This window comes from Nicotiana sylvestris, chromosome 1 (genome assembly GCF_000393655.2).
Source record: "Nicotiana sylvestris chromosome 1, ASM39365v2, whole genome shotgun sequence".
Classification (NCBI taxonomy): domain Eukaryota; kingdom Viridiplantae; phylum Streptophyta; class Magnoliopsida; order Solanales; family Solanaceae; genus Nicotiana; species Nicotiana sylvestris.
Window position 1 is genome coordinate 76,951,399 of NC_091057.1, and position 19,541 is coordinate 76,970,939.

The 19,541-nt window shown below is 38.3% G+C and overlaps 1 long non-coding RNA gene across 3 annotated transcripts; it reads left to right on the forward strand.

Annotated features, from left to right (window-relative positions):
• The first annotated feature begins 3,938 nt into the window (after positions 1–3,938).
• LOC104224596 (uncharacterized) lies at positions 3,939–18,814 on the forward strand. Of its 3 annotated transcripts, none has more exons than XR_011403109.1 (5): positions 3,939–4,575; positions 16,974–17,042; positions 17,124–17,255; positions 17,953–18,358; positions 18,442–18,814. It is a non-coding gene; the product is annotated as an uncharacterized lncRNA (long non-coding RNA). The 3 variants fall into 3 exon arrangements; XR_011403133.1 differs by lacking the exon at positions 3,939–4,575 and adding an exon at positions 16,418–16,818; XR_710386.2 differs by lacking the exon at positions 16,974–17,042.
• Positions 18,815–19,541: the final 727 nt, after the last annotated feature.

Consider the following 19,541-nt stretch of genomic DNA (forward strand, 5'->3'; position numbering starts at 1 on the left):
ATAGACTTAAAGGCCAAGGCCAGTGATTTAAGTTAGGAAAAAAAAATAGCATATGCACTAAGTGGATGGCAATTAACGTTATTTGGGATTCATGTGAAACACAAAGGTTTGGTAGATGTCAGTTCATGAGCAATGCAATAGATAAAGGGTATTGGGTCTAAACGGAGAAGAGGTATTTTTTGTGATAAGGGTGACAGAGAAATTGGTTAGTCAATAAGCGAGCAATGTCTTTCAAGGTGAAATCAAAGTTATCATGGCAAGTGAAGGAGCAGTCGCCGCAAAGTCAAGGCCACAAACCAACCACCATGTTTAAACTCACAAGTTTTCTTTGTCTGAAACAGGGACGGAAGCTATGTTCATATCAAAGCTTGGAAGGTTGAAATTTTCAGGTGTAATGCCCCAATTCTGCTTACGCAAAGGCTATTGAGAAGATCACACATCAACACTAGGAAAAGCATTTCCTAGTCTGGGTTTTCAAGTTATGTTTTGCTCTAGGAGACGCACTTCCTAGTTTGAGTAATTGAGATTTCACCCCTAGGAGACGCACTTCCTAGTCTGGGTAGTTCAGGTTATATTTCTGTTTTAGGAGACGCACTTCCTAAATTGAGATTTCACCCCTAGGAGACGCACTTCCTAGTCTGGGTAGTTCAGGTTATATTTTTGTTTTAGAAGACGCACTTCCTAAATTGAGATTTCACCCCTAGGAGACGCACTTCCTAGTCTGGGTAGTTCAGGTTATATTTTTGTTTTAGGAGACTCACTTCCTAAATTGAGATTTCATCCTTAGGAGATGCACTTCCTAGTCTGGGTAGTTCAGGTTATATTTTTGTTTTAGGAGACGCACTTCCTAAATTGAGATTTCACCCCTAGGAGACGCACTTCCTAGTCTGGGTAGTTCAAGTTATATTTTTGTTTTAGGAGACGCACTTCCTAAATTGAGATTTCACCCCTAGGAGACGCACTTCCTAGTCTGGGTAGTTCAGGTTATATTTTTGTTTTAGGAGACTCACTTCCTAAATTGAGATTTCACCCTTAGGAGACACACTTCCTAGTCTGGGTAGTTTAGGTTATATTTTTGTTTTAGGAGACGCGCTTCCTAAATTGAGATTTCACCCCTAGGAGACGCACTTCCTAGTCTGGGAGTTCAGGTTGTATTGTTGTTTTAGGAGACACACTTCCTAAAATGAGATTTTATCCTAGGAGACGCACTTCCTAATCTGGTTCATTTAAGTTCATTCGTGGGAGACACACTTCCTAGTTTGAGTCATTGAAGTTTCACCCCTAGGAGACGCACTTTCTAGTCTGGGTTTTTCAGGTTATATTTTTATTTTAGGAGACGCACTTCCTATATTGAGCTTTCCCCTAGGAGACGCAATTCCTGGTTCCACGCACTAAAGTTATACCCTTAGGAGACGCACTTCCTAGTCTAGGTCTTTTAGGATACACTTTCAGGAGACGCACTTCCTAGTTTGGATCGTATGAGTTTTAGTCACTGAAGTTCTCACCCCTAGGAGACACACTTCCTAGTCTCGGTCATTTAAATTCATTCTTAGGAGACGCATTTCCTAGTTTAAGTCATTAATGTTCTACCCCTAGGAGACACACTTCCTAGTCTTGGTATTTCAAGTTATATTTTGGTTTACAATATTGCTAACAACTCACAAATCTTCCTAGTGCAAACTGGGGTAGAAAAATTTTCTTTGTTTTGTCTATTTTGTTGAAATCAGGAGCCCGCCTGGAGAGCAGGGAATACTTTCAAGCACAGCAGTCAGGAGCACGCTTGGAGAACAAGGGAGTACAATTTAAGTTTTAGCTTTCAAACTCTTTGTTTTGTCTATTATGAAGTCAGGAGCCCGCCTGGAGAGCAGGGAATACATTTCAAGTTGAAGTCAGGAGCCAGCCTGGAGAGCAGGGAATACTTTCAAGCGTAGCAATCAGGAGCCCGCCTGGAGAACAAGGGAGTACAAATTGAATTTTAGCTTTCAAATTCTTTGTTTTGTCTATCTTGAAGTCAGGAGCCCGCCTGGAGAGCAGGGAGCACTTTCAAGTTGAAGTCAGGAGCCCGCCTGGAAAGCAGGGAATACTTTTAAGTCAACAATCAGGAGCCCGCCTAGAGAACAAGGGAGTACAATTCAAGTTTTAGCTTTCAAGTTCTTATTGATATTTGGTAATGTGATCCATTTTACACTTACATCTGTGCCCAGCCACCAAACCGGGGCAGAAAATTTTCTTTGTTTTGTCTATTTTGTTGAAGTCAGGAGCCCGCCTGAAGAGCAGGGAATACATTTCATGTCAGCAGTCAGGAGCCCGCCTAGAGAGCACGGAATACATTTCAAGTTAGCAGTCAGGGAACCCCGTCTGGGGAATAGGGTCAGTTTTTACTTTATTCAAGCTTAGTTTATAGTTTTCCTAGTCTATTCTTTAGTTTAATTTCATCACTGCATCAATAGTACAAATGGTTTACAATTTTGCTAACAACCCACAAATCTTCCTAGTGCAAACTAGGGCAGAAAATTTCTTTGATTTGTCTATTTTGTTGTAATCAGGCGCCCACCTGGAGAACAAGGGGAAACAACTCAAGCTTCTAGGGAAAGCAGTGTCGAAGGAAGACAACTCGAGTTTCAAGGGAAAGCAGTTTCGAAGGAAGACAGTTCAAGTTTCAGGGGAAAATGGTTCAAGGTGCAAAGGAAAACAGTGTCAAGTAACAAGAGAAGACGGTTCGAGTTCAACAGTTAGGCGTCCACCTGAAGAAAAGGAAAAGCATCTCAGATTGCAATTCAAGTCAGCAACCAAAGAATCTCGCGGCAAGAATGCGAGTCAACAGTCCGAGGTGATCAATAGAAGTTAGTCACAATAAAGAAAAGAGAGAAAGGCAAGAAGTGAATCCAACTGCAGAAGTTGATGAAAGATGTGAACTGCTTAAGACGTGGTGGAAGCCACAAGCACTACATGTCCGGTCCTGACCCAAAAGCTGTAGAAGAACGAGCTAGCACCTATGGCTAACAAGCGCCAAGGTTCAAATCTAAAGTCTGCATGAAGAACCATTTAAGACTCAAAGTCAAGCTTCAGAAGACTTATAGATAGGAATCTTGTAACTCGGAGTTGATAGACTTAGCTAGTCTTTTTCATGTTTTGATTTTGATGTAATAGCAGGACTGCGGAATGGAACCTCGACGGAATGACACATCGACCGGCTCTCCACCTCGGTATACTCCATCACCTCACTCATCTCTGAACTACACGTGGCCTGATTCCTTTATAGCCAAGGATATGTAGGCAGCCCAGATACCAAGGCTATGTCACATTCCCCTTTTCTCTTAATTTTAGTCTCTCCAAATAAGGGTCGGGTCAAAAACCTGTCTAGTCATTCTTTGTCTGAAAATACAACGTCTTTCCAGTCAAAGAGGGCAGCTGTAGACATGTGATTTTTGACCCTCCCCAAGATTTTTCATATTTTAGCGCGTAACATTTAATTTAGGCATAAAATAGATATTTCAAGTAATTTTGGCTCTTTTACTTTATTTTATTACAAGAAAACAAAAATCACAATAAATAGATTCATTAATGTTTTGTAGTCATTTTTAATCTTAAAAAAAATCTTTAAAAAATATAAAAATAGTATCGTATTTTTATTTTAATATGATATATGAAAATGCCAAAAATAGGTTTACTTTAATAGTTAGTTTTATTTTAGTAATTATTTGAATAGTAGGATTAATAAATGGGCCCGTATTTTTAATTTCGTTCGCAGGGAAAGAATAGAACTTGGGCTCGAGCAATCCATTTTCAGGCCTAATTTTGGACCTAGCCCACAATTTCCAAGCCCATAATTCCTAGGCCCATACCCCTTAACCTAAAATCCTACCAAAACCTAGCACCTACAATATAAAAAAAGCCTAAGACTAAAGACTAGAAAATGAAAAAAGCTGAAGAACGAACAAAAAGCTGCGCAGCCTTAAAAAAAGGACGATCCTTATCGTCTTCTTAAAAAAATCAACGCCAAAAAACAACCTCGACCCCCCCTCCCTACATCGTCTATCTTCTTCAAGAACCCCCACCCAAACGACCATTTTTTCTGAATCTCAAAGAGAACACCCAAAAACCAGCCCACCCCTTGAACTTCTGCGACGCCGACCAGCCCGAGCCAACAGCCACCACCCCACCACCATCTTCTCCACACGCACACATAGCTCCTCTTTCTTCTAAGAAATAACGTTCTTGATTCGAGATTTTCCTTTGCCATGGCTTTTAATTCGAGTTTTTCCTTCTTTTTGATTTTGTTTCACTAATATAATCAAAAAACAAAAAAAGGATTTCAGATGGTTTAGCTTCATTTTTAATTCCAAACTCAGAATACATAATGAGAAGTTAGTCTATTACGTTGGCTTCGATTTTCAAATGTTGGAGTTGATGTTCAAGTAAGGCTGTCAGTCGAGGTCGGAGCTCGCGATTATTGTCCCTAATTTTATAGCTGATTTTTCGATCAAATTTCATCACCGAGTCGCGCACACAGTCGGGCGGAGCATATCTTTGTATTAACTGATCCTACTCGTTTTAAAAAAGGGCATATCTCAGGTCCATTTCTTGACTTCCTCCTCACTTATTTTGGCGACCTTATGTGCTTGAGAGTTTTTTTTAATTTGACTTAATATATCAGTGATGTGGTTTTATTAGTAGCCTGACTATTTGTTGTATATACTTCTTGTGTTATGAATGTTTTAAACTAATTGTTCTTGGTCAGAAATCACCGTAATTGGCTTGTCTTCTTTGATCGGTTAATTCGGCTAGTGCAACATTATGTTTGGATTTGAAAGAAACGGAGTCAAGAGTTCTATATTCATTGTCCTGTTTTATTGGTTTACTCAATTATCTAGCAGTAGTAGACAATTTCAAGCGTTGTTAGTTTCGTTTGTGAATTGGAGATTATTAGTTTGAAATCAATTTATAGACTTGTAACTACAAGGCAAGGATAACTATTTTTAAGTGGCTCTTGTTGTGATTTGATTCACTCCATACATTCTTATATTTGGGCCGTTGAAACTTTATTATTGTTTATTAAATTTCTTTGATATTCTTGATGAAATACATGCATTTAGATGTCGTAATCATCTGGTCCAATTTACTGGAAATGGGTTGTGGGGTTAGACATTAAATATAGAAAGTTGAGTTTATAATGTTAATCATTTACTTTATTACTTATCTGTCAGTAGCACGCCTAGGCCATCAATAAAAATGAATTTTGTAGTTTACTTTATGCGCGTTAATTAAACAATTATCATGGCTACGGGTATGGCTCCCGTGATGTAGTTGTGATTTATAACTACTAAAACTCGGGTGCGCATTTATGTGACCCAAATCTAAATTCGAACAACGTTAGATAAGATGTATTGCAGACTGCGGGTGCATTTATGTGACGTGGTTCAAAACGCATTTTATGTGACGTTGAATCTTCCTAAAAATATTAAATAAAAGCGGTTATAAAGTTAAAATTTAACCATAGGTTAAAACATGTTTTAAAAATCAGATAATTAAGCTGAATATAACAGTTGAGAGATCGTGCTAGAACCACAGAACTCGGGAATGCCTAACACCTTCTCCCGGGTTAACAGAATTCCTTACTCGGATTTCTGGTTCGCGGACTGTTAAACAGAGTCAAATTTTTCCTCGATTCGGGATTAAACCGGTGACTTGGGACACCATAAATCTCCCAAGTGGCGACTCTTAATCTTTAAATAAATAAATCCCATTTCGATTGTCTTTTAATTGGAAAAACTCCTTTATACCCTTCTCCGGGGTTGTAGTGTAAAAAAGGGAGGTGTGACATCTATACAATGCCATGGAATTAACCAGATCACAATTCTCATGATGCACGCCCATCACTTGGCATGTGCGTCACCTCGATACCAATCACATGACCATTATTCGGGGTTTCGAACCCTCAGAACCATGTTTGAAAGCGTTACTTACCTCAAACAAGCAAAATCCTATTCTGCAATGCCTTTGCCTCTCAAATCGGCCTCCAAATATCCCGAATTTATCCACAAGCAATACAATACGATCAATATAGGCTAAAGGAATCAATTCCATAAGAAAAATACCAAATTATATCCTAAAATCCGAATTCGGCTCAAACTCGGCCCCCGGGTCCACATCTCGAAATTCGACAAAAGTCACAAAACTAGAAAGCCCATTCACTTACGAGTCTAACCATACAAAATTTACTCAAATCCGATAACAAAATCTCATTCAAAACCCTGAAATTCTAACTCAAGAACACTTCATCTTCTTCCCCAAATTTTCCACCCAAATCACAATTTAGATGATAAAATGTCACGGCCCAAACCGATGGGTCGCGACGGGTGCCTGAGTCCTACCTGTCAAACACCCCTAATCATGCGTCTAAGATATGAAACTAAATAACATCTACTGCATTACGAAATTAACATACGTGAAGGAAACCTATCATTAAGGCATATGTACGTATACATGTAGAATACAGTGGGCGAGCTGGCAAGGCTACTATAGATAACTATACATCCAAAATCAAAAGCCGACAAGGCCACATACAACCCAACTAGACATACTGTCCACAGACCTCTAACAGTAACATAACTATACAAAGACGGGACTGAGCCACGTCATACCCATATACATACATATATATATATATATATATATATATATATACGAACGTATCGTACCAGGATCAAAAGCAGCTCCGGATCAAATTGAGCACGCCAACTTTCATTGATCAGGGATCCTAAGAAGGGGGGCCATCAGCTTGCCTACCTACACCTACGGGCATGAAACGCAGGCCTCGTAAAATTGGGCGTCAGTACGAAAAATGTACTGAGTATGTAAAGCATGAAAATTAGTACGTAAAAGACATAGATGAAACATGGAATACAGAAACACATCTTTAAATCTAAATAAGTTTGTAAATTCTTAAACGTTTATAATGTCATGCACGTGCATATAAATGTCGTGTCATGCATAAGTATGGGTGTACATAATATCATCAAGCCACTGAGAGCATCCCATCATATCGTCTCGATCACTGTGGGCAACATCATCAACATATACCAGCTGATCAGGTGGTGGTGCGTATATAACGCCGTAACCTTTTCCCATATCCCATATACATATATTTACATATATACATGTATATAACGCCATCTGGTCATGGGTCAATGCACATGTATAAATGAGTGAAATGCATGAAAAATACGTAATAATCTCAATATTCCTTTCGGATAAACTTTTTCAACTGTGTATTATTCTGTGACCATGAATAGAAGATAATAACAATTCTTATGGGGAATCAAGAATATAGACGCCCCTACTATTTCTATGAATAGAGTAATTTATAAAAACTAGGTATTTGCTCGTTCTTCAATATAATTTGGATCACGCCAAAAGAAAGAAGGGAGGACATTAACATACCTGGAGTAGGGAAAACTCCGTATAATATTTCGCTGGAAAACCTTCGTTGATTGAACCAGATTTGCCTCCGCCCCTTAAAAATTCGTGGATGAAAACTTGTTTCTGGTTGTTAAAAACTATGGAATGAAACAATTCTAGTTTCTTGAAATTGAAAGGTAAACGTTTTTGAGAATTGAGGGGAACACGTTTTTGTCCTTTTGAAGTTTGGAAAGAATTGAATTCATTTTGATTCATAGAAACAGCATCTGACTTAGTTAGTCATCACTTTTTATTTATGCCTAGGTGGAACTTATTAGTCACATTCTTGACATGGTGGATGCTTTCTATGTGTTTGGGAATAATTTATTAATTATTTATCCACTTATTAGTTAACTGGATAATGTTCTGTTACTCGATAAGTAATCAATTACCCGCATAATTTGAAAATTACCACAAATTACTTAAAATTTTATTTATTTTTAAAATACTTCATATCTACTTTATATATATTATACTACCGTGGTCATATGGTATCTTGCATGATACTAGTTCATAATTATCGGGTATTATCGCTCGACCCATATTTTATTCCAAATTGGTCACATTCAACGAAACTCGTTTTCTTTAATCCATGTACCCCCTTATCCTTCATAACACTTATTTATCGCTTGTTATAAATAGCGTAAGTACGTTAATGTCAAAATAATCTCATCCTTGAATCTACGTTAGTTAACTGAAAACGAAATTTTAAAGTACAAAAACGCGAGATGTAACATCCTTCCACCCTTAGAAACATTCGTCCTCGAATGTTCAACTCCCTATGATCCATATAACTTTGGCAGGGTCGCCTTTGTAACAGCACTACTACCAACTCTCCCTGTAGAAGCTTAATAATCCAACGCCACACCAGACCACAATTATCAATAACGACAATGGCCTCACATGACCAACGACAATAACCAACACAAGAATTTATACATGTATCTTATGATTATGACCTCTCAGTCGGACCCTTCTTTGGAGGAGGAAATAAGTAGGAATATCTAGACTTCATGTTTTCCTCGGCCTCCCAAGTTATTTCTTGCACATTGTTGTTTCTCCAAAGTACTTTCACGGAGGCTACCTCCTTATTCTGTAGCTTACGGATTTGTCGGTCTAGGATGGCAACCGTAATTTCCTCGTATGATAAGTCTTCTGTAACCTGTACATCATTTATGGGCACTACTCGGGTAGGATCGCCAATGCACTTCCGTAACATTGATACGTGAAAACCGGATAGACAGACTCTAACTCCGAGGGCAATTCTAACTCATAAGCTACTTGTCCCACTCTCCGAATGATCCTATAAGGCCCAATACACTGTGGGCTAAGTTTTCCTTTCTTTCCAAACCTCATCACACCTTTCATAGGTGACACCTTTAAGAATACCCAGTCATCAACCCCGAACTCTAAATCTCATCGCTTCACGTCAGAATATGACTTCTAACGACTTTGAGCTGTCAATAGTCGATCCCGAATCAACTTTACATTTTCTATGGCTCACTGAACCAGGTCTGGCCCGTGTAATCCAGATTCTCCAACATCAAACCACTGTATTGGCGACTACACCTCCGCCCATAAAGAGCTTCGTATGGAACCATCTGAATACTGAAATGGTAACTATTATTATATGTGAACTCAATAAGCGGCAGATGATCATCCTAGCTACCTTTGAAGTTTATTACACAAGCTCGTAAAATATCCTCCAGTTTCGGAATAGTACGCTCAGCATGTCCGTCTGTCTTAGGATGAAATGTTGTACTAAGACTTACTTGAGTCCCCAATCCTTTTTGGAAGGACCTCCAGAAGTTAGCTGTAAATTAAGCTCCTCTATCTAAGATAATAGATACAGGGACACCATGTAGTCGTATTATCTCTTTTGGTATAAAGCCTCGCATAATCCTCTGAGGAATATGTAGTTCTAACGGGCAGAAAATGGGCTGACTTTTTAAGCCTATCAACAATCACCCATATTGAATCGAACTTACGCTAGGTACGAGGCAAGCGTATGATAAAGTCCATATTGATTATTTCCCATTTCCAAGTCAAAATCTCCATATCCTGCAATAATCCACTGGGGTTTGATGCTTAATCTTAACTTGTTGACAGTTAGGGCGCTGAGCAACAAATTCTGCTTTATCCTTTATCATTTTGTCCCACCAATATACTTCTTTAATGTCATGATACATCTTTGTTGCTCTTGGATGGATATAATAACGAGAATAGTGAGTTTCTCCCATAACATGTCGACGCAGCTCTGCAATATTAGGCACACATAATCGCCCTTGATATCTAAGGACCTCATATTCTGTAATTTCAAACGGTGTCTTCTCCTTCTGAAGAGTGGTATCCCTATAATGAACTAGCACAGGATCCTCGTACTGGTGTTCCTTTACTTCAGTTACTAAAGAGGATGTTGTCGTATCCTGAAGAGTAATTCCAACGTTACTTGAGTCCAGTAACCGAACTCCAAGACTAGCTAGCTGATGAACCTCATGAGCTATTCCCCTCTTTTCTGGCTGCAAATACGACAGGCTACCCATAGACTTACGGCTGAGGGCATCGGCTACTACGTTCGCCTTCCTCGGGTGGTATAAAATATCAATGCCATAGTCTTTAAGTAGCTCCAACCATCTCCTTTTACGTAGATTCAATTCCTTTTGCTTGAAGATGTATTGGAGGCTCTTATGATCCGTATAGATATCAACATGAATGCCATACAAGTAGGGCCTCCACATCTTTAGTGCATGAATCACCGCAGCTAACTCTAAATCGTGGGTCGGGTAGTTCTTCTTGTGCTTTCTTAGTTGTCTAGAAACATAAACCACAACCTTACCATGTTGCATCAGCACACAACCCAATCCAACACTTGAAGGGTCACAATAGATCACATAACCATCGGTCCCTTCTGGAAGCATTAGAACCGGTGATGATATTAATCTGTCCTTTAATGCTTGAAAACTCCATTTGCAAGCATCAATCCATTGAAACTTTGCTCCTTTTTTAGTCAACTTTGTCAAAGGTGCTGAAAGGGAAGAAAATTCCTCTACAAATCTCATGTAATATCCTGTAAAACCAAGAAAGCTACGAACTTCCGTCGGTGTTGTGGGTCTAGGACAAGTCTTTAATGCCTCACTTTTGTGTATCCACCCGGATGCCTTCACCCGAAATGATATGCCCAAGGAAAGCTACAGAGTTCAACCAGAATTCACACTTAGAAAATTTTGCATACAACTTCCCTTCTTGTAGAACTCTGAGCATAGTACGCAGATGCTCATCATGCTCATCCTCTGAACGAGAATACACCAATATATCATCAATAAATACAATTACGAATAGATCTAAAAAAGGCATGAACACACGGTTCATCAAATCCATGAATACTGCTGGGGCATTGGTCAGACCGAATGACATAACCCAAAACTCAAAGTGCCCATATCTAGTCCTGAATGTTGTCTTCGGAATATCTTCATCCTTAACCCTTTCCTCATGGTACCCAGACCTCAAGTCTATCTATGAAAAACACTTGGAAACTTGCAACTGATCAAATAAATCATTAATTCTCGGGAGCGGGTACTTATTCATGATCGTCAACCTATTCAGCTACCTATAAACAATACACATTCGTAAGGAGACATCTTTATTTCTCACAAACAAAACAGGTGCTCCCCACGGTGACGTGGTAGGTTTGATAAAAACTTTTTCAAGCAAATCCTTAGTTTTTCTTTCAACTCTTTCAGCTATGCGGGGGCCATTCTATAGGGAGGAATAGATATTGGGTGAGTATCTGGTAGTAAGTCAATAGAAAACTCAATTTCTTGCTCTGGCGGGAGACCCGGAATCTCATCGAGTAAAACATCGGGAAACTCATTCACCACAGGGATGGACTGAATGGTTGGTGACTCCACTTCCACATCCTGAACCCGAACTAAGTGATAAATGCAACCCTTTCTGATCATCTCCTTTGCCTTGAGATAGGAAATAAATCTAACTCTCGGCGATGCCGTGTTACCTTTCCACTCCAAAACAGGCTCCCCTAGAAATTGAAATCGGACTATATTTGATCTACAATCAACATTGTCATGACAAGAAGCCAACCAATCCATACCCATTGAAACATCAAATTCTACCATATCTAACTCTATTAAGTCTGGTATATCAACCATGAAGTACTATTATACAACCCCTATATACTTGCTTAGCTATCACCGAGTCCCCAATAGGTGTAGATACCTCAAAAGGTTTAATCAATTCAGGTTTTATTCCAAACTTACCAGCAACTAGCGGAGTAACGTATGATAAGGTGGAACCTGGGTCAATCAGTGCATATACATCATATGAGGAGATTGATAATATACCTATAACAACATCAGGCGATGACTTCTGGTCATGTCGTCTTGCCAACGCATAAATGCGGTTTTGAGGGCTGCTCGAGCTAGATGCTCTACCTCTGCCTCTACCATGATTCATTGGTGCTTGTGGACCTTGCTCAGGGGGGCGTACTGATGATGACGAACTAGTTACAGATCCCGACGGCTGAGCTATGCTTGCACCACCTCTCATTGGACAATCCCTTATAACGTGGCCCGGATAACCACAAGTATAACAAACACCTAACCTCATATGGCACTGCCCGGTATGCTGCTTACCACATTGAGTACATCGTAGCAAGGGTGGCCTCATCTGATTTGACTTACCCCTATACTGAGAACTTGAGGCCCTGAAATTCTAACCAGACCCTGAGTATGTGGAACGATCGAATCTCTTACTGCCAAATTGAGGGGGCACGCTAGCCGAGGGCTGGGATGGATACCTCAAGTACTGCTGCCTCTGATCACCTCGAAACTCACCAGAAGAACCCGAAGGCCTTGCTCTTTAATTCTGGGCCCTATCATGCTCATGATCGGTCCTCTGTTTCTGTTGACGCTCCTCTACACCCTAAGCGTATGCCTGAATACGAGAAATATCCATGTCTGGCTGAAGTGAGACTGACATACAATCGTTAAACAAGTAAGGCTCTAATCCCATCACGAACCGGTGAACCCGATCCTCCATCTTAGATACAATAGTGGGAGCATACCTAGCCAATGAATCAAACTGAAGACTGTACTCCTGAACACTCATGTTACCCTACCGAAGGGTCAAGAACCTATCAACTCTGGCCCGTCTAAGCTTTGGTGGCAGATAATGACGAAGAAAAACTTATATAAACTCTTTCCATACCGCTGGAGGGGCATCCTCACCTCTAGACAATTCCCAAGACTCATACCAATTAACTGCAACATCTCGGAGTCTATAGAAAGCTAGCTCAACTGACTCAGTCGCAGTGGCCTTCATTACCTGTAACGTCCTCTGCACTCTATTAATAAATATCTAAGGGTCCTCGTTTGAATCTGCCCCAATAAATACTAGAGGGTCTAAATTAATGAAGTCACGTCCCGTCGCACTCACGGACCTGTTTGCGTGACCAATACCTACTTCCTGATGTCGAGCCTGTGCAGTTACTAATCAGTCAATAACTGAATAGCATCTCTATCTCCTGACCCGGTGCATCCGACTGAGGTGTTGAATGTACAGGGGTGGGCGCTTGAGCTGGTGCCCCTCAAAGCTCTTCCGAAAAGGGCGGGGTATGTGAAGTCTGAGATGGAACCTCACCATGAGACTCTCCCCGAGCCCTGGTAACTCGTGGCGCTCAACTAGTTGTCTCACCAGCCATAGACTTTCCCTTCTGGGTGGCCGTACTCTTTGGAGGCATCGTTGAAAATATAACATATCTTTAGGAACATGAATTCTTGCATTGCACGATTTGAGATAAAAAGAGAGGATAACACCCTATATGTCCTGTAGCCTCATATTTATAAGTGTGGTGCACAACATACCCATAAACCCACACTTATAAACAAGACTCTACTAGACATGGTCTGAAGAGAACCCTAGGACAGAACTACTCTGATACCACTTTTGTCACGACCCAAAACATGGGCCACGACGGGTGCCTGAGTCCTACCTGTCAAACACCCCTAAGCATGCAACTAAGATATGAACCTGAATAACATCTGCTTCATTACGAAATTAACATACGTAAAGGAAAACTGCCATCAAGGCATATGTACATATACATGCAGAATACAGTGGGCGAGCCAGCAAGGCTGCTATAGACAATTATACATCCAAAACCAAAAGCCAACAAGGCCACATACAACCCAACTAGACATACTATCCACAGACCTCTAACAGAAACATAACTGTACAACGATGGGACTGAGCCACGTCATATCCATATACATATACATATATATATATATATATACGAACATATCGTACCAAAATCAAAAGCAGCTCCGGATCAAATGGAGCACGCCAACTCTCGCTGATCAGGGATCCTAAGAAGGTGGTCTGTCAACTTGCCTACCTATACCTGCGGGCATGAAATGCAGGCCCCGTAAAATAGGGCGTCAGTACGAAAAATGTACTGAGTATGTAAGGCATGAAAATTAGTACGTAAAAGATATAGATGAAACATGGAATACAGAAACACATCTTTAAATCTGAATAACTTTGTAAATTCTGAAACGTTTATAATGTCATGCACGTGCATATAAATATCGTGCCATGCATAGGTATGGGTGTACATAATATCATTAAGCCACTGAGGGCATCCCATCATATCGTCTCAGCCACTATGGGCAACATCATCAACATATACCAGCTGATGAGGTGGTGGTGCGTATATAACGCCGTAACTTTTTCCCATATCCCATATACATATATTTACACATATACGCGTATATAACGTCATCTAGTCATGGGTCAATGCACATGTATAAATGAGTGAAATGCATGAAAAATACGTAATAATCTCAATATTTTTTTCGGATAAACTTTTTCAACTGTGTATTATTCTGAGACCCATGAAAAAAAGATAATAATAATTCTCATGGTGAATCAAGAATATAGACACCCCTACTATTTCTATGAATAGAGTAATTTATAGAAACTGAGTATTTGCTCGTTTCTTCAGTATAATTTGGATCATCCCAAAAGAAAGAAGGGAGGGCCTTAACATACCTGGAGTAGGGAAAACTCCGTATAATATTTTGTTGGAAAACCTTCATTGATTGAATGAAATTGGCCTCCGCTCCTTAGAAATTCATGGACGAAAACTTGTTTCTAGTTCTTAAAAACATTGGAACGAAACAATTCTGGTTTCTTGAAATTGAAAGGAAAACGTTTTTGAGAATTGGAGGGGAACACGTTTCTGTCCTTTTGAAGTTTGGAAAGAATTGAATTCATTTTGATTCATAGTAGACTTTAGCATCTGACCTAGTTAGTCATCACTTTTCATTTATGCCTAGGTTGCCATCTAGGCATAAGTGACTTATTAGTCACATTCTTGACATGGTGGATGCTTGCCATGTGTTTGGGAATAATTTATTAATCATTTATCCACTTATTAGTTAATTGGGTAATGTTCTATTACCCGGTAATTAATCAATTACTTGCATAATTTAAAAATTATCACAAATTACTTAAAATTCTATTTATTTTTAAAATACTTCATATATATATTAAACTACCGTGGTCATATGGTACCTTGTATGGTACTAGTTCATAATTATCGAGTATTATCGCTCGACCCGTATTTTATTCCAAATTGGCCACTTTCAACGAAACTCGTTTTCTTCAATCTGTGTACTCCCTTATACTTCATAACACTTATTTATTGCTTGTTATAAATAGCGTAAGTACGTTAACGTCAAGATGATCTCATCCCCGAGTCTACGTTGGTTAACGTACACAAATTCGAGATGTAACATCAAATCAAAGATATAATCGTAGGATTTAACCAAAGCCAAGCAAGAAACACTTACCCAAATCAACTCCGCGAAAATCCCCTCAAGAATCTCCCAAATCTGTGATCTCTAGCTCAAAATATGAAAAATGGGCTCAAGCCCTCAATTTTGAATTTAACACTGTCTGCCCAGATTTTCTTCTTCGCGAATGCTACCGTCCTCTCGCGTTCGCGTAGACCAACTCGGACTGCCTCTCCAGTTTACTCTTCGCGAACGCGACAACTGCTTCGCGAACACGATGCTTTACCAACTCAAAACTTCGCAAATGCAACCATCACATCGCGAACGCGTAGAACAAGGACATGCGGCCCCAACTGCCTCACTCCTCTTTCGGTACGCGGCACAACTCACGTGTTCGCAATGCACACACTTCCATACCCTACGCGTTCGCATCTTCTCCTTTGCAAACACGTAGAACAAAAATTTACCATCTCAGAAACACTTTTCGCGAACGCGAGGCCCCTCTCGCGAATGCGTAAGAGGAAACCAAAAACAAAATGCAGCAGCAGATCAGCTATCTCACCAAGGCCAAAAATGATCCGTTAACCACCTGAAACTCACTAAGACCCTCGGGACCTCAACCAAACATATCAACACGTCCCATAACATCATACGAACTTAGTCGAATCTTCAAATGACCTTCAACAACACCAAAAACACGAATTACACACTGATTCAAGCCTAATGAACTTTGAAATTTTCGAGTTCTACAAACGACGTCAAAACCTATCAAATTAAGTCTGATTGACCTCAAATTTTGCACACAAGTGATAAATGACACCACGGACTAGTCCAACTTCCGAAAATCTATTCTGAACCCGATATCAGAAAGTCCACTCCCGATCAAACTTTCCAAATTTCTAACTTTTGGCATCTCAAGCCTAATTCTTCTACAGTCCTCCAAAACGCAATCCGGATGCACTCCTAATTCCAAAATTACCTAACGGAACTATAGAAATTCAAATTCGAGGTCGTTTACACATAAGTCAATATCTGGTCAACATTTTCAACTTAAGCTTTCAAATAAGAGACTAAGTGTCTCAATTCATTTTGAAATCACTTCGGACCCGAATCAACTAACCCGGTAAGTCATAATACAGTTGTAGAACACAAAAGAAGCAGAAAACGGAGGAACTGGGCTACAACTCTCGAAACGACCGGCTGGGTTGTTGTAGATCAACACCCACCTGTTATTTCAAGTAGAGACACGTTAAATGCATCTACAGAGGTTAATCCTATTTGTGGTGAAGTAAGAACGGAGGGGCCTACTACATCGAAGGTGTCGTATATCATACCACCTAAAACTGACGAGGATGTACCCATAGAAGTACATGTATCACAATTTGAGTTGGCGGATGAGTTCCTTCCAAGTCAAATTCCAGAAACTAGAATTATGATAGTCAAGCAGCAAAACTTGTTGATTCAACCCCCTTACCCTCTTATAGGACTCAACATCCAAATCGATGATATTCTTCGCCTTACGAGTCAAACTTCGGCTCCGCCGGTTAGTAAATTATTATACAAAAAATATGTATTATAAAGTTATGATATATTTCCCCATGATAACTATAATTAAATGTTGCTATTAATGACTTCGATGAACCACAAGTACCTCAGTAAAGTTGACTCTCATATTTTACCAAATTTACCCCTTTGAAGATGACCATTAGTAATTCGGGAATACGAGAAATGGATTCGTGATGATATTCTTGCTAAACATGATCAAAAGTAAGCTTTTTTTTTTATCTATATAATATGGTTTTATCAATTATTATGTATGTATATAATGTTTTTTCCAATTCCTTGTAGAAAGGATAAGAAAGACCATTACAAGAAAAGCAAGTCAACATTGCCTATAACGTTGGATTTTGGAGTTGATGAAGTCACTTCAAAAAATTGGTTTTACCTTTCTCATTTGACGGTAAATTATTGAATGACTATGTAAGATAAAACCCTTGTACATTCAGTTAATTTATATTTCTCTATTTAGTTTGTCTAATTTTGTATTTCACAGTTTTATTAATGACATACAAATTATGTATTCATTATATTCATATTTTTGAACACAGTGTATTCCGACGTATTCTATATTAATAGAAATACAATTAAATACTATATTTAATGTTTGTGACTGTTTTATCTAGTACTCATTAAATTCAATAAATTCTGTGAATTCAGTGTATTTAGCTATATTCAGATTTCATTTTGTTTCACTGTTTTATCTAGAAATTTTTAAAAGCAGTATGTATTCTTCCTTAGGTATTTAACTGTATGCCTTATTGAGAGTAGTATTTTATTTATCAGTATGCATTTAACTGTATGCAAAGTGAAAACTCAAATGTATTCAGCAGTATGTATCTAACCATACACATTATATTCAATTTGTTTTAAGCAATACTGACTTCTATAATCAGTTTCTTCAACATACAATACCTGTATATATAAAGTTTCTTCAATGAAGTTTGTTTTCCTTGTTTTAATTCAATGTACTGACACTATGTATTCAACTTTATATATAGCATACTGATGTCATATTTTACTACCTAATAAAGAAAGGCATGTACAACCAAACCACCACATTCAAATATACAACTGTTGATTGTATATTCAAGATAAAAATTGCTAAAATCTTCGACAGGTATGCTGATACAGATAGTAATGCAAGTGCAGCCAAAGAAGAAAATATGTTATGTGAGTACATAAGGGGCTACAGATTTCTAGCTAATGTACCATGGCATACGGTTGCCAATGTCTTGATACTAGTCAAGTTGCAGGACAAACTTTATTGGATATTGGCAGTTGTCTCATTCAAGAAAAGATGTATCAATGTATATATACCGATCAACAGGTCATGATGCCTATGTGGGTTTTGAGATAGATAAGCTTGCTAAGCTTGTACCTCTATATCTATCGATCAATGGTTTTTACAGATATAAGCAAGGCATAGATTAGTCTCGTGAACCAGCATACAATGACAAGGCACAAACTGATCCTTTTGATGTTGTATTCATTTCGAATCTGCCTCAACAAAAGGCTGGGAGCATGTATGTATTCAATTCTCTTACTTCTATCATTTATAACACTAATAATATGAATTATAATTAATTGTATCAATCTACATTTTCAGGGATTGTGGGTTGCATGTCGCGGCATACGTAGAGTATCCGAGCACATTTAGTTTGGTTCCACAAACAACATTTGATGCCAATTTACTCCGTCAAAGATATGGTGCCCTCATTTGGGACTATGCTATGCGGAAGATAGACCCGGTGCCATAAGCGAGAATGAAGCACCCTCAAAGATTCTTAGGCAAATCACAGATTCGGATACTTCTATGAAGATAGTTTTAGAATAGTTTTCTGTGAAGATGTATTTTGAAGATGGTTTCTCTGAAGATAGTTTATGAAGATAGTTTTTTTAACATAGTTTTCTGTGAAGAATAGTCCTTTGTGAAGATAGTTTTTGAAGCTTATTAAAGAACACATGATGGTTTTAGTCAACCTATTTTGTTTTTAGAATACATAACTTTTTTGTCTATAAGATGTTGCTGAAGGAATACATAACAGCCTCCAAGTTATGTTCTCATCAGTTTATTCAATTTATCTAAAGCTTCAATGTGTTTCACTAAATTATCCAACTATATGTATTCATCAGTATGTATTCAGTGTAGTCCAATATATATTTTTATGTATTCAGATATATTTTTAACTAATATCAGTTATGTTATTCCCATATATGTTTAGTAGTAAATTTGCAATGCAAGTTATGTATTCACTTTATGCATTGTATTCACTATAGTTATTGTTTTCTATGTTTTCAATTTATTCACTGTATTTTCATTGTATTTCATGTATATTAGTGTCTTCTACTTTTTCAATCTATTCACTCTATTTAACTATTTTCAATGTAATTCTATAATTCAAAGATTCACTCTGTTCCATTGTTTTTTTCAGCAATATATATTCAACAGTATATCTCCAATGAATTGTAGAATATATTCATATCTTTTTAATTAATATAATTTATGTATTCAGATTTATATATGTATTTAACTATATATGTGGTATGTATTCAATGCATTGAACTTTTGATGACCTGTTATACCTCATTTTTGTATATAAATCAATTTGTAAAGATATCACTAAAAAAAAATTTAGTGATCTGAAATTAAAAATTTTGATACACCAATAAATCAAAATGTAATATAAAACTTGAACAAATATGTAA